Source organism: Ambystoma mexicanum, chromosome 10, assembly GCF_040938575.1.
Source record: "Ambystoma mexicanum isolate Mex_15411 chromosome 10, UKY_AmexF1_1, whole genome shotgun sequence".
NCBI lineage: Eukaryota > Metazoa > Chordata > Amphibia > Caudata > Ambystomatidae > Ambystoma > Ambystoma mexicanum.
The window spans coordinates 109,846,464-109,869,966 of record NC_090932.1 but is presented as its reverse complement, the minus strand read 5'-3'; the positions used below and the strand labels follow the sequence as shown (position 1 = coordinate 109,869,966).

Sequence of the window (23,503 nt, the reverse complement as noted above, 5' to 3'; positions counted from 1 at the left end):
CACTGTAATAACTGCATCTGTCATTGACTCTGGGAGTGAACCAGCATCAATGGCTTCCTCCCATACCCGAGTGAGTACCGGGGCGAGGATCATGGAAAAAGATTTGTATAGGTCAGCATCCAATCCGTCTGGTCCCGGGGTTTTACCTGACAACAGCGATTTGATTGCCTCAGCTATTTCATCGCACGTTATGGGTTGCTCGAGGGCCCATTTATCCTCCACGCTCCGCTTAGGGAGTTTGATCTTACTCAAGTATGTTCGTATATCATTTTGTGTACTACTATCGTGATTGGCATATAGATCAGTGTAGTAGAGTGAGAATTCGAGGTTTATTTCGTTTTCACCATTAACGACTGTTCCACTCTCAGTTAGAATGCTCATAATTGGGGTATGGGTGCGTTTGTTACAAAGCATGCGGGCTAGGTGGTGGCCTGCTCTATTGCCCTCCCCATATCTACGTTCTCTTATGGGGATAGCCATGTATTGTTGTTCTTTAGTCGCCAGATCTTTGAAAGATTGGAGATGCGAGCTGATCTCAGCCAGAATGCGCTTATCTTGGGTCATACTGTACTCAGTTTCGAGTGTTTGCAGAAGTGATTCTGTATTACCTAGTTCGATTCTAACGGTTTTAAGGAGGCCAGTCGTTTTGGGCATCAAATTACCCCCTTACCTTAAACGTCTCCCATATAATCGCCCAGCTGTCTACGGAGCCTTTATTCAATTGGAAGAATTCTTCTATATCGGTATGGAGAATCTCTACGACATTCAGGTCTTTTAATATGTTGGGGGGCATCTTCCATCGTTGTATTGGGCGGTTTATGTCAGGGAGCAATATATCCAAGGTGACTGGGGAATGGTCTGAGAGCGTTCGAGCAAGGATTTCGCATTGTTCGATACAGTTGACCAGGGGGGACGAAATGAGCCAGTAATCTATTCTAGATTGTGTCATGGACTGAGGAGTAGAACGTATATTTCCCATCAGTGTGGTGGGTCCCCCTCCAGGCATCAGAAAGGGTAAGTTCCTCCAGGGCATGTCGGATGATATTTGCCGCCTTTGTGAGATGTCTAGGCCTGCTGGAGGACCTATCCAATGTAATGTCAAGAATAGTGTTAAGGTCTCCTCCCCAAAGGACCCAGGTATTAGTCGTCAGACCCATCGTTGCAAGAAGCTGTATGTAGAACTCCGGGTCGTCCAAGTTTGGGCCATATGTGTTGACTAATATGAGTTTTACGCCTGCCAAACTGCCCCAAACCACAACATATCTACCCTGTGGATCTATCTTGCATTTTTCAGTGGAGAACCCCAATGAGGGGTGTATCAATGTGATTACCCCTCTGTTCTGAGAGGAATATTCTGTGTAATGTCTGTTGCCACCCCATTGCCGAAGGATATTCTCGTGTGTGGACTTCAATGCATGCGTCTCCTGGAGCATTGCAATATGCGGATGGTGCCTATTAATGTATGCCCCCACCCTGCTGGCCTTCGCCCTGTTATTTAACCCCCGTATGTTCCAAGTGATTAGTTTCAGTCGTAGCCCCATGGGTGTTCTAGTGTTTTGCGCCATTTTCGTGCGTGGTGATAACATTCGAAGAAGTGGACAATCTTACAGAGAGGGCCAGCGAGTGAGCCAGTGAGTGCCATTTTAACAGTGAGTAACCAGCAACAAACGGAGAGAGACTTTATGCCACGTGCCCAACAGGGGCATCCTGAGGACTCAACAGTGGTCTCTAAGACCGAGTAACATCCCAGATTACCTGAACCCACCCCCTCCCACACCATCGAGCCCAACTTGATGATGATCCCTTTTCTTTTTACTAACTTGTGGGTAAACCCAGAGAAGGGGGAGGAGTGCAGCAACTCATCCGGCGACATTCCAGGATAGGGAGCAGGGGTGCATCTCTGCCCGCCCTCGCCTCAAACCCCGCTGGCGGCCCAAAGACCCCACCTGGAGATGAGGCTAATTCCTAAAGGTGATGGTTCGGACTACACCGGTTGCTGCAGGTCATTCTGGTCGAGTTCCCGCCTCCCCGGCGGAAGGGGTATCGAGGCTTCCATGTAAGACAGGGAAGCTGCAGGGGATTCAAAGAAATGCGCTCTCCCACCGTGCTGTATCCGAAGTTTAGCCGGATATAAGAGGGCGTAGGGGACCTGTCGCAGCTGGCGTTTAATAGTTTCGTAGGAGCGTCTTTGAGTCTGGACCCCTGCTGAAAAATCCAGGTAAATATGAATATGATCATTGCCCATTCTCAGGGGTCCTTTCTCCCTTGCCAGCCTTAGGACAGCGTCGCTGTCTCTGTAATTCAACAGTTTGGCAATAACTGTATGGGGTGGAGCCCCAGGCCTGGGTGGTGGAGCAAGGGAGCGGTGGGCCCTCTCGACCAGGAACTGAGATGAGAAGGCCTCTTCCCCAAGGAGGGATTTCAGTAGATCTTCGATCCGGAGCTCCATTGGACCCTTACAGAAAGTCTCCGACAGGCCGACTATGCGGATGTTGTTCCGCCTAGAACGGGATTTCAATTCATTGCATTTGCTACGGAGTTTGTCCATTTCTCCTCTCAGGAGAATAATATCCTGGATGTTTTGCCATGTGGAGTCCTCATTCGTACTAATTCTAGCCTCAGCCTCAGTGATCCTGGCACTTTCTTGTCCACTCGGGTCTTCAGTGAGCCAATTGTGGAGACAATGTCGTCAAGTTTAACATTGATGGCCAGGAACCCGCTCTGTACCGTGGTGAGTAGTTGATCGAATTTCGAGTCTTCCGACGGCAAGGATGTGGGGGGAGGCTGTGTGGCCGGGCTAGCGGGAGGCGTCTGTGAGCTGGTGAACGAATCCATAGGGCCGGTTCTTCTGTTCTTGCCCCCGTTCTTGCTAGGCATTATGGAGATTATGGAGATGGCTGAGTCAGTTGGGACATTAAGGTCGTGCCCCAGTGTGTCGCAATAGGAGACTCGAGCAGTGCAGGGTTTGCCTGGGGGTCTCGGCGTGTCCACCCCACCACCCTTGTCGCAGCACTGAGTGGTACGGGCCAGGCTACGTGAAATTCCTCAGAGCCAGGGCGGAGTGGCGCAGTGGAAAATTCGAGGGTTGATCAGGCAAAGGGCCCGGAGTGGGTTAGCGGTTGCACACCATAGCCACCACGGCCCGTTTGAGGACACGCAGGATTATGTTGATTGTGTTGAGACGGATGGATTGTGTCCCGCTTCAACAGAGAGGATCACGCTTTGTTGCACTGGGGAGTACGAGCACTGTACATGCAGGGAGGAGGTAATGCAACTGCGTCCCAATTAATGCTGGTTTTGGTCTCAAGGGAACCCCCCCCCCCCCCGGGCGCCACAAACAGGGAGGGCAGCGTCTCCCTCACCGAGGGGACCGCAAGGGTCTTATGGTGGTCTCCCTCACGTCCAGGGGCCTCACCCGAAGCCTGCGAGCGTACCTGTTAATGGCTCCAACGTTGGGGCGCAGTGCCCCGGCCTTGCAATGTGTCGATAGTTCGCCGCACCCTGTGGCATGCTCCCACTCTGCAAGGCCGTCCCGGATAGCCCGCCGGGGCGAGAGGATCGATGAGATTTTGTCCGCTGGTGTAGCGCCACGACCAGACGCCAGTCACTGGATCATGCCCCCGTAGCACAGCGCGATTCTTCTCCGTCCTCCCGGGCCCCGCGCTGGCGCCAGCAGTCCACTCCCACGCCGCAAGCCGGAGGACGGGTTCTGGAGAGCCGGATGAAAGCTGGTCCAAGGCGATGGGGCATGGGTACAGGTACCCGCCCCACCGCGCGCGGCCTTTCAACTCCGCGTGTGTCTAGAGGCAGCGGCTCTCGCATGGCGTCCCGTGGAGCCGAGTAGCGGCCCGGGCGCATAGGATCACAGCCCGCTCCCGTCCGTGGGTCCAATGCGTCCGATTTCGGTCGGGATTTCCTCTACAGAAGCCTGGATGCAGCAAGAAGCAGCCCAGTTGTTTTGAGGGCTCGATGCACTCTGGAACCGGGGGAAAATGTCATAAAGGATTCATGCCGGAGAGGAGCTCCTCAGCTATGCGGCCATCTTGTTGCGCAACCAGAACTATTAATCCCGGCTGACGGGGTACATTTAACCCCTTTGAAAACAGCTATAGGCATTCAGACTGACCTTCCTATAAATACCCCTGGTTTGGGTGATAATTCCGTTCTTCCTGCTCCGGTCCCTGTCATTGAACTCTCAGGCCACTCTGTTCCCAATATTCCCAAAGATAAAATAAACGTGATTGACACCGAAGAGAGAGGTTTGCCTTCATCGAATATCCATAAAGAACAGTTAATAGATACTTATTATGGCTATGTATGAGAACTCGGGGATGCGTGTACGGCTGAACCTGGAAGAGAATATCTCCAGAAGAATAAGAACACGGATAGATGTGAGACAGGGTTGCTCTCTGGCACCCTGCCTCATCATCCTATACCTGGAAGATGCCAATGAATTCCTCAGGGATGCTGGGTTGGTGAGCGCTAAACTGGGGGATCTCAGGTTCTCGTGGTTGGCGTATGCTGACGATTTTCTCCTATTTGATCATACCAAAGTCGGTTTACAAAGACTGATTCATAAGTTTAAACAATATGCTGTAACTAATGGGTTAAAAATTAACCCCAGTAAAATCCGCACTAAGGTATTTTCTAAGGGAAAAAAGGGGAACAAACTTGTTTGGAAAATTGGGGGGGGGGGCCCGATTGTAAGAGCCCAAAAAATGGTATATCTGGGTTTTCTGATCTTAGCCCAACCTTCGGTTTGTGAACTTACTGTCTACTAGACATAAGGTCATACCACTTATATCCCAGACCATCAAGCTGGGCAAAACATTTGGTTCATTTTCTCTAAAGCCAGGAGTAGATTTCTATGAAGGGATGGTTTTCCTGAAGCTAATATATGGGATGGAGCTTCACTATATGGATATCTACACTTTTTGGGTCACCCTAGAGGGCATTATTAGGAGAAAGTTATTGAAACTACCCAACAATATTCCAACTGTGGCTATAAGGTTTGAACTGGGACTTGCCATTGAGAGGTAAATCCCTCTGACGGGTTTTGGCTTTATTCCGTTCTCTGCTATGTCCTATAGAGGATTCCCTCTGTTGATTTAGGCAAAATTCTTTTCTCCCAGGGATGTTTGGTTCGCAATCTATACCTTTCTAAGGTCAGAAAACTGTGATAGAACTCTGTTGGACTTGTCCACGGACAGGGCAACACTTATGACCAATCCTGATAAGGTAAAAAAAACTCCTGTATACCTATGATTGGAAAAGTACAATTGAAAAATGTCATTCTTACCCCTCCCTTAGCGAATGAAAATGTGAACATAAGAAAAGAGGAACTTTGCCTCTTATTATGACACAATTCCGTAAGCACTACTGTCGTTCTCTCCTTATGAAACTCGGATGGAATATTCGAAGGGATTGTGTCCTCCGACGTATTCCTCATCTTAGATATATCCTTCCAGCTCTGCTGGCCTCGGAAAATTTTTTCTAGAGGGCGCTGCGCGTCGACGTCCCTCGAGTTGATGTCCTTCGACAGCCGCCGTATCGACGCTCAACGTCATCCTGCCTATAAAGGCCGCGCGCAGCGTCCGTTGCTCAGTTCCATTTTTCCGCGCTACTCGGTGCCTCGGAATACCGTTGCTCAGTTCTTAGTCAGATAATCCTATTTACCTCCAGTTATTCGATCTGTACTCGATGGCTTCCTCGTCGGAACCGACAACTCCTCGATCCGGCTTCAAAAAATGTCGAGATTGTGGGAAAAAGATGTCGTTGACCGATCCTCACAGAAATTGTCTGTGGTGCTTGGGAGCCGAACACCATTGTTCGGAGTGCGAGGACTGTATGTCCATGACAGCTAAGGCCCTGAAGGAGCGTAGGGGGAAGCTGGAGAAAGGTAAGACTTTTAAAGCTTCTTCTTCGTCGACGAAGTCGAGACATTCGTCTCCTCGTCACCATTCGCGCTCCAGGTCTCGGAGTGGGTCTCATCACTCCTCGAGATCGAAGCACTCGAAGAGGAGACGTCGAAGATCCCCTTCTCCGTCTTCCTCTTCCTCTGTTTCGCCAAAAGGAATCCCTTGCCCCACGAAACATAGTTCCCGGGCTGAATGGGAGGAATTCAGAAAAAATATGATGAGCGTCTTCGAGAAAGCGGCCTCGACCCCCTCGAAGACTGCCGAGAGCGATGCTCTGGTCGAAAGACCCGAAGGTCAAAAACGCCGCGAGTCGCAGTACCCGGCGAAAGAAACCTCTCGAGCGCGTCTCGAACCCTCGAGTAGGACTATGACCTCCAAACCTTCCTCGAAGGTTCCGTCGAGGTCGACGTCTTCGACGCCGTTGTCGAAGGGACCTTCGACACACGGGTCTGTCGACTCGACGCCGAGAAAAGTCACGGTGACCACACATCCAGTGACGATCCCCAGGCCCTTGGCGTCGATATTGTCGAGTAGAATTCCAATTCTGTCGAGGTCCTCGAGGCCTCCACCTCTGTTTTCGACGCCACGCTCGAAGCCGTCGACGACATCGACGTTTTCGAGGCCAATAATGACAAGTTCGGCACCCTCTGCCTTGGAAATGGGATTTACTCCCTTTATGAGTTCAGAACAATTGAGAACTATATCCTCAATTTTAGAAGAGGGTGATTTGTCTGAACAAGACACATTTGAGTTATAGGGACCTGTAACCCCAGTTAGAGAGGAATTTTCCTCTGAAGAGCGCAGATTAAAGGATCTTCATGATTCTTTACATGAGGCAAGTGGGTTAGACACTTCCCCTGAGGTGGATTTTGCTAAGCCAGACCCGGGGGAGCATGCTGAAACCCCCTACAGAGCCTTAATGGCCAGGATTACAGAGTTCATGGGGTGGTCTACACCTTCACAATCTTTCCAGCAAGATGACCTCACGGATATTCTTGACAAAGGCCCACAAGAGGATCCAGTGGTGCCCTTTCATAAAGCTCTTCAGAGAAAGATCATGACAAACTGGGAAACCCCAGATGTAATACCAGCAGTAAATAAAAAACTGTCTGCAAAGTACAGGGTATCTTTCACAGACCCAGAGTTCTTGTCTAAACATCCATCCCCAGAAAGTCTGGTGGTACAAGCAGCATCCTCTACCGATGTCAAGACGGCTTATCCTACAGTCCCACAGGACAGGGACGATAAAAAATATGATGCTATGGCAAAGAAAGTCTTTTCAGCATGTAGCATGGCGTTAAAGTCTGTTAATACAACTTGCACCCTTGCTAGGTTCAGCCATACACTTTGGGAGTGTGCTTCTACAGCGGCTGACTGCATCCCGGAGGGAGAAGAAAGGGATGCGTTCCTGAATATTATACAGGACGGTAAAGACGCTATGTGCGAATCCCTCCAGACGGGCATTGATTCGGCTGACAGTATCAGCAGAGCAATGGCGGCAAGTACATCAACCAGGAGGTTCGCTTGGTTGAGAAAGTCGGGTTTTGCCCCAGATGTGCAAGCCAGGCTCTTGAACATGCCATTTGATGGCTCTTCTTTGTTCGGGAAAAAGGCGGATGACAGTTTAGAGAAACTGCAAACTTCAAAAGCAGCAGCAAAATCCCTAGGCGCTGCAATCCGTCAGACTCCTTTTCGTCCCACAGGAACCTCTGCGAGGGGCAAGTCCTTTCGATTCTACTCCGCATTCGGAAGAGGTAGAGGACGACCGGCTCAAAGGGGTCAAAGAAGAACTACCCGAGGTGGACGGGGTAGATATTCTAAAGCCGCAGCAACAGCAGGTGCCTCTTTACCATCGGCATCTGCATCAGCCGCCCCAAAACCACTCTGAGGACTCCCCTCACAGGACACCTGTAGGAGGCAGGTTGACTCAACATCTGACGGTATGGCAGGCTATCACGTCAGATGCTTGGGCATTGGAAACAGTCGCCCAAGGTTACTGCCTGCCTTTCCTACGTATACCTCAGAGTCATCCACCGGGGATCAGCTCTCAGAAAGCTCCAGATCCGCTCCTTTTGCAGGAAATTTTGGACCTGCTAGAGAAAGGTGCCATAGAACCGGTACCTGTAGCGGAGAGGAACAAGGGCTGGTACTCCCCTTACTTTCTCATTCCGAAGAAAGACGGAGGACTGAGACCCATCTTGGACTTGCGAGAATTGAACAAATTCCTCAGGAAAGACAAATTCAAGATGGTCACTCTTTCTCAGATCCTCCAGGCCCTTCAGTTTCAGGACTGGTTGGTATCTCTGGACCTTCAGGACGCTTATTTCCATGTGTCTATCCATCTCAAACACAGGAAATACCTGAGGTTCGCAATTGGCAACTCTCACTATCAATTTCGAGTACTGCCATTTGGGCTGACCTTCGCCCCGAGGGTCTTCACCAAGTTAATGTCGGTAGTGGCTGCAAGTCTAAGGAGGGAAGGGATTCATGTCTACCCCTACCTGGACGATTGGCTGATCAGGGCTGTTTCTCCGGAACAAGCTCAGATCCAGCTAAATCACGTGTGCTACTCCCTTCACAAACTGGGCTTCTCCCTCAATTTAAAGAAGTCTCAAATGATACCATCGCAGAGACTCCAGTTCATAGGAGCGATCCTGGATACTTCCCTGGGAAAAGCCTCGCCACCAGAGGTGAGGGCTCAAGATATTCTACAGATGGTTACCAAGTTCCAACATGCCCAACGTCTCCCAGCCTTCGACTTTTTGAGGTTGCCAGGCCTCATGGCATCCTGCATTTTCCTTGTGCCAGAGGCTCGCCTGAGAATGAGATCCCTCCAGTGGGCACTGAGGACTCAGTGGTCACAATTCTCAGGGAGAATGACAGATCTTCTTCAGGTTCCCGGCAGGGTGGCTCGAGACCTTCAGTGGTGGGCCTGTCAGGAGAACATTCTGAAAGGAGAACAGTTTTGACAACCCTGGCCGGAGATAACAGTAGTCACGGATGCCTCACTCACGGGGTGGGGAGCCCACGCCAACGACTTGACGATCAGCGGTCATTGGTCTCCATCGGAGTCCAGACTACATATCAACCTGTTAGAGCTGAGAGCCATCAGACTTGCGTTGAAGGCTTTTCTGCCAGCTGTACAAGGGAAGAACGTCCTGATAATGACGGACAACACGGTGGCCATGCATTACCTCAACAAAAGAGGAGGCGTAGGATCACTACCCCTGTGCAGAGAGGCGATGCAGCTCTGGTTTCGGGCAATCCAAGAAGGAATCTCTCTATCGGCAGTTCACCTAGCCGGAGAGAAGAACTTGACAGCGGACGCTCTGAGCAGGCAGAACACAGTCTCCCACGAGTGGGAGCTAGCTCAGGAAGTCCTTCAAGAGATCTTCGCCCTTTGGGGAACCCCTCAGGTAGATCTGTTCGCCACCAGCCTAAACAGGAAATGCGACCTGTTCTACTCAAGGGAATTTCCTCCGAGAGGAGCTCTGGGAGACGCGTTCATAGTGGACTGGGAGTTTCCGCTTCTGTACGCGTTCCCACCGGTCCCTGTCATTCCTCAAATGATCAGGAGGTTGAGAAGATTCCGGCGAACCATGATCCTAATTGCCCTGGATTGGGCCAGGAGAACGTGGTACCCGGACCTTCTAGACTTGTCCATCTGCCCTCCAATTCGACTTCCTCTCAGAGAGAACCTACTCTCACAGAAGGGAGGTCAGGTTCTCCATCCAGACATCAAAACCCTCAACCTTCACGCTTGGCTTCTGAACGGCTGAGGTACAAGGATTGGGACCTCCCTGATGATGTTATGGAGGTGTTGCTTTCGGCAAGGAGGCCAGCAACAAAGTCTTTATACCGCTGCCGTTGGAACAGATTTTGCAGCTGGTGTAGAGAACAGAATATCGACCCATTTTCATGTGGTACACCAATGGTTTTGTCCTTCCTACTATATTTGGCAAATTCAGGCCTTCAAGTTGGCACCATTAAGGGCTATCTCGCAGCGCTATCTATCTTTAAGCGTACTGCGGAGGAACCATCCTATTTCAAATTACCCTTGGTAATACAGTTTCTAAAGGGGTTAACCAATGTTTATCCCCCAAGACCATTCCAAGTTCCCCTATGGGATTTAAACTTAGTACTAACTTTCCTGATGGGTACACCTTTCGAACCTCTCCATTCTTGTTCGTTAAGATTCCTTACCCTTAAGACTGTTTTATTAATAGCACTTACATCTGCTAGAAGGGTGAGCGAATTACAAGCTCTTTCTTGTAAACCCCCTCATACAATCTTTCACAAAGACAAAGTTGTCCTGCAAGTGAAGCCTAATTTCCTCCCAAAGGTAGTTTCTGAATTCCATATCTCTCAGAAGATTACCCTACCATCTTTCTATCCTCCTCCTCACCCGGGGAAAGAGGAAGAGAGGTTACACAGACTAGACCCTAGGAGGGTTTTAAGTTTTTACATTAGTAGACTAGCCAGGATAAGACAGGCAGACCAGCTGTTTGTAGGTTACGCAGGTCACAAGCTGGGGTTACCAATAACTAAGCAGACCATTTCCAGATGGATCATTCTAGCCATTCTGGAATGTTATAAACTGGCACGGAAAGAGCCCCCTCAAAACCTTAGGGCTCATTCGACCAGAGGTATTGCAGCTTCATCGGCCCTCAAAAGAGGCGTGCCGATTAAAGACATATGTGCGGCCGCTACATGGTCGTCTATCCATACCTTTACACGTTTTTACAATCTGGATTCCTCCTCTAGTCAAGAGACTAGGTTTGGAAGGGCTGTACTGCATTCTATTCATCAATAGAAGACAGCGTGAAGTCAGTACTCCCTCCTCCGAATATAGAATACTGCTATGGGAGCCTATCTAAGATGAGGAATACGTCGGAGGACACAATCCCTTCGAAGAACAAGTTACTTCTTACCTTGTAACGTTCTTTCGACGGGATGTTCCTCCGACGTATTCCTCATCGACCCTCCCATCCATCCCCGCAGTTCTACTTCCCTTGTTGTTGCAGCTTACGCTCCTTCAGGGTGATTAGTCTAGTCCAGACAGTTATACTGTGGGCTACAAAACGGAACTGAGCAACGGACGCTGCGCGCGGCCTTTATAGGCAGGATGACGTCGAGCGTCGATACGGCGGCTGTCGAAGGACATCGACTCGAGGGACGTCGACGCGCAGCACCCTCTAGAAAAAATGTTCCGAGGCCAGCAGAGCTGGAAGGATCTATCTAAGATGAGGAATACGTCGGAGGAACATCCCGTCGAAGGAACGTTACAAGGTAAGAAGTAACTTGTTCTTCTCCCTACTAAAAAAGTTCTGTTAGAAGGAATGTGATCAAAGACACTAACACCCTCTGTCGCTTTTGTCATACACCAGGGGTCATAGAAACTGTTCGCCATCTGTTTCTAGACTGTGTCGAATTGAAAGGCTCTAGGGCCCTTTTTCTGGGGAAATGTAATAATCTAGGACTTCTTGGGGCAGAAGATTTCATCTGGTCAAGATGTCTCTCTATTTCTGATGTTGTGGAGGGCCTTGCGGTTGCTAGTTTTATTAAATCTTTAGACCTGTATGCACCCCTGAATCGACTGTTCCCCTTCCTTCTTAAGGGCTTGTTTTGCTTTTATTCCATCTGCATTTTCTCTCTAGTTAACCGGTGTTACCATTCAAGCTACTAGTGTAGACTATTGGCGGTTGCAATGATTCCTCCTATGCATGATTCCAGAATTAATATTGATCTGATATTTTAAATTTTTATACTCTTGCACTGATCCTGTACAAACTTTGTATACATTTCTGATATGTATTTTCATATGAATTTTTTCTTTTTTTATGACTGGTATTAAATGCAATTGTAAAGGTTTCACATGTAAACCATATACAAATAAAACATTTCTTAAAAAAGCATACTAATGTTCCTCCCATCTGCCACCATGAAGTGGCAATTTGTTGGTATATGCTTCCAACGTTTTTATTTACCCATCTCATTACTATATTAGCGAATCAGTAACTCTGTTCTTGCCTTCCCACATTGATACCAAATGTGTTCCTTACTAACCCACCTAATCCACAACTCGTAAAAATAAGGCACTGAATGTATTTTTGCAACCTACAGGCACTTTCCCAACGGTGAGTGTCTGCACGGTGTGGTGCTTTGTACGCTGCACTCTTGCCAGAGGCTCTTTTTAAATTTTCACACACCCACTTTGTCTTCACCAACTCATGCATAAGAGTGCACAACTTGTCCTTCGCCTGCACGGCAGGTATCCTATCTCTGCTTTAGTAAAATGTGTTCACTACCTCCCACTAACTGCGAACAATAAAATAAAAGCCCTGTGCATTATGCAGAATGACATCTGGTTCTTGGGGCCTCGATACCTTCCATTCTCACTTCCTACATATCTGCTTGCGCCACCTTTTCCCTCATCAGCCTCCTACTCCGTCCGGGACACTTGTGTGTATACGCAATCAGATGATGGTACATGTCTTTCTTCTGCTGCAACCTCCCTGTGCAACATGCTCCGTCTCCCTGCACCTTGAAGAGAATAATGGTAGGCTCTCAAAGCACCTGAAAACCTTTCCATGTACTTCTTCTTTTTCCCTTCCTGTCCCCTGCTGACTTCTTGGCTAGAAAGTATTGTGCACTGGTTTCTTACCCATCTTATCAGTGTCCCATTCCACCTCCCTCCCTACACTTCCACCCCTGCACTAGCTTTCAACCAACCCCCGCACTTGCGGACTGCTGTCTAGAACCCTAACAGTGCACACCTCACTTTACGTCAACACTGATCCTTCCACTTGCCAGCACCGGCCGTAGTTGCATGTTTTTCTGTTTCTTATTGTCCCCATATACTGCATTTTGCCCTTCCCATTCACTTGCGCGCAGTTGATGTCAGCTGGCTAGAGGAATCAATTTCTCCAGCATGGGGTCTGGCATGGATTCACATGCTCATGAATATTCCTCGTCGTCAGGCTGGGAATCCTCGGTAAAGAAAAAATCAGTATCAGTTTCGTTTCTGATCTGTCTTTCTTAGTAGTAACCAATCACTGATCTCTTGGTCATACTGCCCCCAGCCAATGACTGCCCTCTCTCTAAGCCCCGCCTCTGGCAGCCATCCTCAGATTTTTACTGCACGCTCAAGTGTTGGGAGTCCTCGTGCTTTAGCTCAAGTTTTTGCTGCGTTTTCGCAGGAGATTTCAGGAGATTTTCTCATTTTTTTCGGTTTAATCGAGCCTCAAGCTCCACCGTTTCTACTTCCGATAACGGGGACCCGTTTCGGAATTCTTCTACGCCCCTCAAGGGTGAAGTTTTCGTCGAGTTTACACTTCTTGGAGGATTCCGGAAGATCTGCGGCCTACCTCAACGGACATGGCCCAGGAGAAGGGAAGCTGGACGCCCGGATCCAAGCTGTTCAGGAACTGCCCTGGATGCGGATTATATAAAGTTTTCAAGGAGGACAAGCATTCGCGATGTCTCTACTGCCTTCATGAGGAGAAGACGCACGTGGAGAAAGACTGTGCGTTCTGCAAGAACCTTTCGATCGTCGTTCCCGCATCACCACCTGGCTGGAGAAGGGCACAGCAGGTGAAAAGGCGGAGAAGAAGTCTGAGCGGGCTTCTAAGTCCTGTGAGGGTGCCACGGCGACGGGGGCCTAACAGAAGGCCAAGCACCGCGAGTCCGCGGGCACCGGGAGCGCCAAAAGGTCGGGCTCTTCGGTTGCCAGGCAGGGCGCTACTTCCCCGGCACGTTCGACCACGAGCCAGTGCTCTGGTTCAGGGAAGAGGAAGTCCGAGAACCTGGGTAGGCTGCTGGAACAGACCCGGTCGATCTCGAAGGGGGAGCGAGGCGCTGACCCCCCCCCAAGGCGAGAGCCCAGGACGCACCTAAGGTGGTGAGGGCTTTGATCCACCCGGCTAAGACCTCTACCGAAGTGGTCGCTGCGGCCCTGGCGGAGCTGGCTGAGACTACGCCAGTGGAAACAGCCTCTGGGCCCAGAGTATCCCTGCCACCGCGGAGGGAATCCTCTTTCCAGCCCATCGCTAAGACCCCCGTGAAGCCCCCGGCTTAAAAAGAGGGGGGGTGGTCGCCATTACAGACTGGGAATCAACCTCTGAGGAGGAACTGGTGGAAACCGAGAAGGGCCTCAACAAAAGCTCCATAGGCCTCAACGAGAGGTTCATAAGCCTCAACGAGAGGTTTGAGAAGGTTCGATCCCAGGGGACGGTCCTTGCTGACGTGATCGAATATAGTGACGACGAAGAGGGCCCAGTGGAGTGGCCATCCTGTCCGTCGCAGCCATTGCCCGAGCCCCAGGATAGCTCGGCGGCCATTTTGTTGGCACTTCAATCCTTATGTACCGAGATAAGAACGAGATTACCACGCACCCCGACGGAGGAGCCAGGCCCGTCGGGCAGCCCTCCGAACAAGCGGAGGAGAGTCCACCCTGCTCCGCCCTTCATGCCTGTGAGACCGGTGGACCCCTCATCCCCCTCGCCGGACCCTAGAGAGGATACGGCGACGGATACAGCGACGGGGACAGACGATGACGGTGGCGATGACACAGCGGACATCCCATCGTCGCCCCCTCCCCCCCCCACAGGCGTCTCCAGAGGCCAAGAGGAAGACGGTCCTCGCGGTGCCTTTACTCGACGACATCTGGGACGAGGGGCTTGCTGTCCTCAAGAACCCTTCCACGACACCCGCCAAGAGGGACAGGTACGAGAAAAAGTACTGAGTCCCCGATGCCGCCCCCTTGTGCCTCAGGGCCGAGCCCACGCCGGACTCTATAGTCTCGGCAGCAGCTAAGAAGAAGGAGTCTCGGCAGCGGGCGTGGCGGCTTCAACTTACACTTCCCCGCTGGACAGCGAGGGCAAGAAGTTGGACTCTATAGGACGACGAGTCATCTCGGCGGCGACGACGATTAAGGCGGCCAATGCCTTAGCGATCGTGGCCCGCTATGACAGGGAGCTCTGGTTCAAGATAGCTCCCCTGCTAGATTTCCTGCCTGATGACAAAAGGGCAGAGGCCTTAGAAATTCTGCAGAAAGGCGAGGTGGCGTCGGATCACGCCATAACGGTGGCAACGGACATTGCTGATACCGGATTTCGCCAACTGGGCAACGGAGTTTGCCTCCGACGACGAGGATGGCTCAAGGCGACAGACTTTCAGCAGGACGTCCAGACCAGAGTGTTGGACATGCCGTTCAACAGCAACAACCTCTTTGGTAAGGCGGTGGACAAGTCTCTATAGGCCATCAAGACTGACTTGGAGACGGCCCGGGCCTTAGGGGTGCTTCAACAGTGACAGCCCTTTCGGAGCTCCGGAGGTAGACAGGGTGCCTACAAAGGTTCCAGCGGTGGCTCCTCCACTTACCGCCAGGCGGCCCGCTCATCTTCCCAGGAGGCCTACAGAGGTTCCGGCAAGCAAGGGGGAATCGCCGTCATCGCCAAGGCCGCCTCCAAGCAAGACTGACCCTGCCGTGTTGTCGGGCCCCCACCGAAACACCCCAGTGGGAGGCCGGCTGACGAAGTTCGTCAGCGTGTGGGAGTCCATCTCCACTGACCGTTGGGTGTTGGACACCCTGGCCAATGGGCACTCGCTGGAATTCCAAAAGAAGTGCCCTCGCATTCCTCCCGTGGCCAGGAAGGAAAATCACGTCCCTCAACTGCTGTTGGAGGTAAGGGAGACGCTCAAGAAAGGTGCCATCGAGCTCGTCCCCAGGAGGCTCCGGGGCTCCGGAGTGTACTCGACGTACTTCCTCGTCAGGAAGAAGACAGGCGGTTGGCGCCCCATCCTGGACCTGCGTCGCTTAAACAAGTACATCAAGGCGCAGAAATTCAGGATGGTCACCCTCCAGCACGTGCTGGGACAGCTGGAGGAAGGCGACTTCCTGTTGTCTTTGCACCGGGGGGATGCTTACTTCCACATACCTATTTAAAAAAGGCACAGGAAGTTCCTCAGGTTCGTGGTTCAGGGACGCCACTACCAATTCAGAGCCCTACCGTTCGGATTAAAGTCGGCACCCAGGGTTTTCACCAAGTGCCTGGCACCAGTGGCGGCGCGGCTGCGCCTGCAGGGGATCCACGTTTACCCCTACCTGGACGACTGGCTAATCCAGGCAAGGACAAGGGAACTCGCCGTCGAACACACGGCGTGGACCGTCCGTTTGCTCATGGAGCTGGGGTTCGCCATCAACTACCCAAAATTCCACCTAGTTCCATCGCAGATAGCACTGTTTCTGGGAGCGAAGCTCGATACAGTGGGGTAATTGGCCTCCCCTTCAGAGGAGAGGACCAAGTCCATCCTGGGCAAGGTGCAGCACCTGCTAGCCACGGACGTGGCCAGGGTGAGGTCCATCAAGTCCCTCCTCGGGATGATGTCCTCATGCATCTATCTTGTACCCCTTTGCAGACTTTGGATGCGTCAGCTACAGGAGTTCCTCGACGCCCGCTGGTTTCAGGCGACGGGCTGTTTCGAGGACAGGATCCCTCTCGACGAGGAGTTCCGTCGGGCGATCTTATGGTGGGGCATCTGTGCTCGCCTCACGACAGGCACGGAATTTCAAATCCTGGCGTTTCAGCAGACGGGGACGACGGACGCCTCTCTGGAGGGTCGGGGGGCCCACACCAGAGACCTCCACGCAAGAGGCCTTTGGCTCCCGGAGGAGAGGTCTCTCCACATCAACATTCTGGAGCTCCGAGCAGTGTTCTGGGCTTTCAAGTCTTTCCTTCCATCCCTCACGGGAAAAGTGGTGTGGATCTTCACCGACAACACCACCACGATGTTCTATATACAGAAGCAAGGAGGCACCAGATCCCCAGCCCTATCCAAGGAGGCCCAGGGTCTGTGGCACTGGGCCGTCGCCCAGGGGATGTTTCTGGTTCCCTTCCACCTGGCAGGAATAAAAAACACCATTGCCGACTCACTCAGCATGGAGCTGCGCTCGTGCCATGAGTGGGAACTGCGCCAGGATCAAGTGGATCGTCTCTTCCAATGATGGGGCAAACCCCAGATCGACCTGTTCGCGACGGCGTCGAACTCCAAGTGCCAGAGGTTCGCCAGCAGGTTCCCACAGCCGAGGAGCATGGGCGGCCAGGAAGAAAGCGGGGGGGGTGCGGCCTCTACGTCGACTTCCCCGCCGGACGGCGAGGGAAAGAAATTGGATACGATGGGACGCAGGGTCATCTCGTCTGCAGCGACGACGATAAAGGTGGCCAACACCTTGGCTATCGTAGCCCGCTACGACAGGGAGCTGTGGTACAAACTGGCCCCCCTGCTGGACTTCCTACCGGACGACAAGAGGGCGGATGCCCTAGAGATCTTGCCGGAAGGAGAGGTGGCGTCGGACCACGCCATTGCGATTGCGACAGACATCGCTGACACTGGTTTTCGCCAGTTGGGCAACGGCGTGTGCCTTAGGCGGCGTGGATGGCTCAAGGCTACGGACTTCCGTCAAGACGTGCAGACCAGAGTCTTGGACATGCCGTTCGATGGAAACAACCTGTTTGGGAAAACAGTGGACGATTCCCTTCAAGCCATCAAAGCAGACACAGAGACGGCCCGGGCTCTTGGGGTTCTCCAACAACGGCGGCCGCCCTTTCGGAGCGGCGGAGGCAAACGGGGTGCCTCCAATGGTTCCGGCGGTGGATTTTCCACCTACTGTCAAGCGGCCCGTTCGTCGTCGCAGGAAGCTTACAGGGGACGTGGCAAGTCAGGCGGACCCCGCCGTCGTCGCCAAGGAGGTCAGGGCGGCAAAGCCTCGTCGAAGCAGGACTGAACCGGCCGTGGGGTCGGGCCCCCACCGAAGCACCCCGGTTGGAGGCCGGCTGGGGAGCTTCGTCAGCGTGTGGGAGTCCATCTCCACCGACCGTTGGGTGCTGGACGCCCTAGCCCAGGGTCACGCGCTCGAGTTTCAAAAAAGGTGCCCGCGCGTCCCCCCTGTGGCCAGGAAAGAACTTCACGTCCCTCAACTTCTCTAGGAGGTAAAGGCGATGCTCAGGAAGGGCGCCATCAAGCTCATCCCAAAGAGGCTTCTGGGCTCCGGAGTTTACTCAAGATACTTCCTTGTGAAGAAGAAGACGGGAGGATGGCGTCCCATCCTGGACCCACGACGACTGAACAAATTCATCAAGGCACAGAAGTTCCGGATGGTAACCCTCCAACACGTCCTGGGTCAGCTGGAGGAGGGCGATTTCCTGTCGTCGTTGGATTTGGAGGATGCCGACTTCCAGATTCCCATCCTAAAGGGACACCGAAAGTTTCTCAGGTTCGTGGTCCAAGGGCGTCACTATCAGTTCAGAGCCCTCCCCTTCGGATTGAGGTCGGCACCCAGGGTGTTCACCAAGTGCCTCGCACCGGTGGCGGCGCAGCTGCGCCGAGAGGGGATCCACGTCTACCCCTACCTGGACGACTGGCTCATCCGAGCCAAGACGAGGGAGCTCGCAGTGGAGCACACGGCAAGGACCGTCCAACTTCTCACGGACCTGGGATTCTCCATAAACTACGCCAAGTCCCACCTGGTGCCCTCGCAAGAAGCACTGTTTCTGGGAGCCAAGCTCGACAGTGTCGCTTCTGGCTTCTCCGTCGGAGGAAAGGACGAGGGCCATTCTGGGCAAGGTGCAGCGGATGCTGGTTGCGGACGCGGCCAGAGTGAGGTCCATCAAGTCCCTCCTCGGAATGATGTCTTCTTGCATTTACCTTGTCCCTCTGTGCAGGCTCCGGATGCGCACGTTGCAGGAGTTCCTGGACGCGCGCTGGATCCAGACGACGGGCAGCTTCGAGGAGAGGATCACACTCGACGAGTGTTTCCGACGAGCGATCCGGTGGTGGGGCACCCGCGCACATCTGACGGCGGGCATGGACTTCCAGACCCCCGGCCACCAGGAGACAGTGACCACGGATGCCTCCCTGGAAGGGTGGGGAGCACACACCGAAAATCTGCACGCGAGAGGCCTTTTGATCCCGACGGAGAAGTCCTTCCATATCAACGTCCTGGAGCTCCGTGCAGTGTTTTGGGCCCTCGGGTCCTTCCTTCCGTCCCTCAAGGGCAAGGTGGTGAGGATCTTCACCGACACCACCACCATGTTCTACATCAGGAAACAGGGCGGAACCAGGTCCCCAGCCCTGTCCAGGGAGGCGCAGGATCTGTGGCATTGGGCCGTCGCCCAAAGGATGTTTCTGGTGCCGTTTCATCTGGCAGGGATAAAAAACACCATCGCCGACTCACTCAGCAGGGAGCTGCGCTCGTGCCACGAGTGGGAACTACGACAGGATCTAGTGGACCGCCTCTTCCGACGGTGGGGCACACCCCAGATCGATCTGTTCGCGACGGCGACGAACTCCAAGTGCCGGATGTTCGCCAGCAGGTTCCCCCAGCCGAGGAGCATGGGCGATGCTTTCTCGTTCCCCTGGGACGGCCTATTTCTTTATGCGTTCCCTCCGCTGCCGTTGCTGCTCCGGCTCATCAACCAGCCCAAGAGGTCCCGGTGCGAGATGATCCTCGTCGCACCGGCGTGGCCGAGACAGATCTGGTTCCCGGACCTTCTGGACTAATCAACGTCCATACCAGTCAAGCTGCCGACGGACGCAGATCTTCTCTCCAGAGGAGGCGGTGCCATTCTTAACCACAACCCGGAGTCGCTGAACTTGCAGGCCTGGCTCCTGCAGCACTAGAGTTTGGAGGGTACGACATCCCGGCCGACTGCAGAGGTTCTTGCAAAGGTCAGGGCGTCCTCAACTCTCAAGTGCTATGGACATAAATGGAAGAGGTTCTCTGTCTGGTGCCATGCACAGAAGATTTACCCTCTGCGGATTACGGCCCCTCAAGTATTGCTGTACCTACTGTCATTGGCCAAGGCTGGACTAGCTCACACTTCCATCAAGATACATCTGGCCGCCATCTCACGATACACCAGAACTACGGGACGGGCGTCCTTGTGGTCTCATCGACTGGTGAAGGAATTTATGAAAGGATTGTTCCGATCTTTCCCGCCGGTGAAGGCCCCTGCCCCGGCGTGGGAGCTCAGCGTGGTGCTGACCAGGCTCACGACGAGTGGGAGAGATCCAGGCCCTATCTTGCAAACCCCCATATTTGACGTTTCACGACACAAGGGTGATGCTGAGGACACACCCCTCCTTCATGCCGAAGGTGCCGTCGGACTTGCACCTCAGCGAACCCTTGGTATTGCCAGTTTTCTTCCTGTCTCCTTCGTCGCCGGCTGAAAGGACTCTGCACTTGCTGGACGTAGCAAAGTGCTGAAGTTCTACGTGGACCGTACAAAGAGTTTTCGGAAGACATCACATCTGTTTGTGAACTTTGGGACTGTGAATCAAGGGAAGGCTCTCTCGACTTCCATTTCCAGATGGCTCTCCGGCTGCATCATGCACTGTCACCGGTTGGCAAACCGACCGCTGCCCGGCCGTCCGAGAGCCCATTCGACCAGAGCGATCGCTGCTACCACGGCGTTCCTGTCTGGTGTGCCCCTGCTGGACATCTGCAGGGCTGCTACGTGGAGGTCGACACACACCTTCACAAGATTCTACTGCGTCGATCGGGACTCCAGGGTCGGCCAAGCAGTGCTGCGCAACCTGTTTGCTTAAGGTGAGCCTGGTGAGGAGTTAAGAGATGCTTAATGTTGAGCCTGTTGCCACCTCCCGTGGCTGTGCATGTGTGTACTGCTATGTATTCTTATTCATGAGCATGTGAATCCATGCCAGACCCCATGCTCTAGAAGGAACAAGTTACTTACCTGTAACTATTGTTCTCCAGCATGGGTTTGGCATGGATTCACATGCGAACCCTCCCGCCTACCCCTCTGTGGCTCTTCACTTGGTGATACTGCCACTTTACATGCTACCAAATCTGAGGATGGCTGCCAGAGGCGGGGCTTAGGGAGAGGGCAGTCATTGGCTGGGGCAGTATGACCCAGCGACCAGTGATTGGTTACTACTAAGAAAGACAGATCAGAAACTAAACTGATACTGATTTTTTTCTATACCAAGGATTCCAGGCCTGACGGGGAATATTCATGAGCATGTTAATCCATGCCAGACCCATGCTGAAGAACAACAGTTACAGGTAAGTAACTTGTTCCTTACATTTGCTAATGAAAACCATCTGAGAGTTAAGCTTCTTGAAACTAAGGTAATAGTGATAGGAAATAAATCCAGAGGCAAGAATTGTTACAAGTGGAAAGTTAATGGAGAGATAACCGAGGTGGTAAAATTGTATGTGTACCTGGGCATCCCAATTAGAGATTGGCCTGACCTCACATACTTATGGTAGCCTCATAAAAAAGGGGCTTGATTTAAAAATAAAAAAAACTCTTGTCTGGGAGGTGTGGTTATTCAATAGAAGGATACTTATAGATATATAAGGATAGCATTTTGCCTGGTATACTCTATGGCCTAGAGGTTTTTCCAAAATGCCATATGCGCTAGCTTATGGTTATAGAAGGAAAATTGCTTCGATCAGTGATGGTTCTCCCTAAAGCAGTACTGGTTGAAGCTGTTAGGCTGGAGCTTGGCATGACTTCATTAGCAATGCTAAGGAAAATCCAGTGATGCAAGTTTTATATAATTATTATTTAACAGAAATTGAGGAGAAACCCTTCTAGAACTCGGTGAGCTCTGCTTGCAATAATGACGCCAATCACGCATTTATTGACCTTCGTAGGACCTCTGTAGAATTGTTAATGGCTGATGGCCTCAATCTTCCCACTAAAGAAAATGCCTGAGACTATAAGAACATTGAAATCTAAAATAGTTAATTGGGATTGATCGTTGTCACTGGAAGCCTTAAACACCAAGAAGCGGTACAGGGGATATACAAGTCAAAGCTTTATGCCAGGTGTACCCCATAGCTATTTATTTTTATTTATTTGACATTTTTGTAACGCCCAGACCCAGGGGTATCACAGCGTTTGTACAATTTACAGTGGAACAAAAGAGATTTTGCACTCATAAGGTGAGCGAGGAAGGGGTTACTGGAGCAAGAGATGAGGACATAAATCATATTTGTTGAAGAGCCAGGTTTTGGTAAGTTTCTCAAAGATGGCATAGGATGTTTCATCCCTGATCCAAAGTGGAAGAGAATACCAGAGTGTGGGGGTAGTGACAGTAAAGCTAGCGTCACCAGCTCTGGATTTATTGGATCTTTTGAGTAGCAAGCAATGTGCTGTGCGAGGAGCGGAGAGCATGTGCATGTTTCAGCGAGATGTGGCTACATTATAAATGCATCAATGTGTCAGAGTTTCAAACTCAATGCAAGCTTTCATGGGAAGCCAATGGGCTTTGCCTCTGGAGGCCTTGATGTGGTTGGAACGACTCTGGCCTAGAGGGCTTTATTCTGGAGTTTGCAGTTAGACTGTTGATGAAGTGCCCATGAGGAGGACATTGCAGTAGTTGAGCTTGATGATGATAAAGTTCTGTAAGCTCGACCTCACAAGGTATAAATTGTGTTTGTGTCTCAATGTTAGGCACATTAGAATGTACTGGGGCTTGGTATACATTTATTAAAAAAAAGATTGTCGTATGGGTCTTAAGAATATAGAAACTGCTGGACATGTTTAACAAATGGTTTTCATCTTATTGGGCACTATTGGAAAGGTTTGTCTGTTCCCCAGTGATCACTTTTGGGCATGCATTTACTCCACAGATTCTTGGGCTATAACAGCTGCATCGTATCATATGCAGGGTAGTTTTACCATTTTTTTAAAAATGAATTTCTCGAAGATTGAAATTTGTGCAGTGTTTAGTTTACAAATTGTATGTAAAGTTAAAGTCTACATTTTAGATGGGATAAGTGATCTTAATTTTTAGTTTTAATATTCTACATTTTTATGTTGTGTATAATGAATTGTTAAGACCACGATGGTTTAGGTCATATGTTATTTTAACTTGTACTTATTGGAAATGTGCAAAAGGGATTCTTTTAAAACCATATGTCCACTTTAAATGGAAGAAAAACAAGTATAACCCAAATCCTTTACTGTCAAAACGGGGGTCAGAAATGGCTGAGCAAAAGTAAAAAAGCCTGATGTTAAACTATGTTTAACTCAATGGCGTGCTTGTTTGCATGCATATACTACATCTAATGAGCATAATATGGTGATCGTGTTGGAATGCTAAGATCCCACCTCCCCCTTCGTCCATTACAGTTCTCCTAATGGGGCTCGTCTCACTCTGAACCGCCTAGAGGGGTGGGTTGGGTCTGACCCCTTCCCAGCACCAGCCACCCTCTTACTTTTTTCGGCACAATAAGGCTTTTACCAGGTGTTGAATTAGGCTTGGTTCTAGACATCCTTTGTGTATTATGCATGTCTCGTCGGATTGAAGCCCTTGCTCTCCAAGTCAGGCAGGAGCAGCGACTATATATATAACATTTTGTTTCTTGCCCTCTTACACAGGACGCCACCTTAAGCGGTGGCCATTCTGTACTAGATTTTACACAGGTTTTTCCAGTAGGACACACCCAACCCTATAGCAAAATGTACCCCAATTTCGATCCCTAGAGGTGCAGTTTGGGAAATTTCCCTTACAGGTTGTTAGCTGTTATAGTATAGGTGCAACTTTTGGTA

General features: G+C 51.3%; 1 protein-coding gene across 2 annotated transcripts in view; it reads left to right on the top strand.

Annotated features, from left to right (window-relative positions):
• CDCA2 (cell division cycle associated 2) overlaps nt 1–23,503 on the top strand; it is a 1,069,442-nt gene that overhangs the window by 821,958 nt on the left and 223,981 nt on the right. The gene's annotated exons all lie outside the window — the stretch shown is intronic.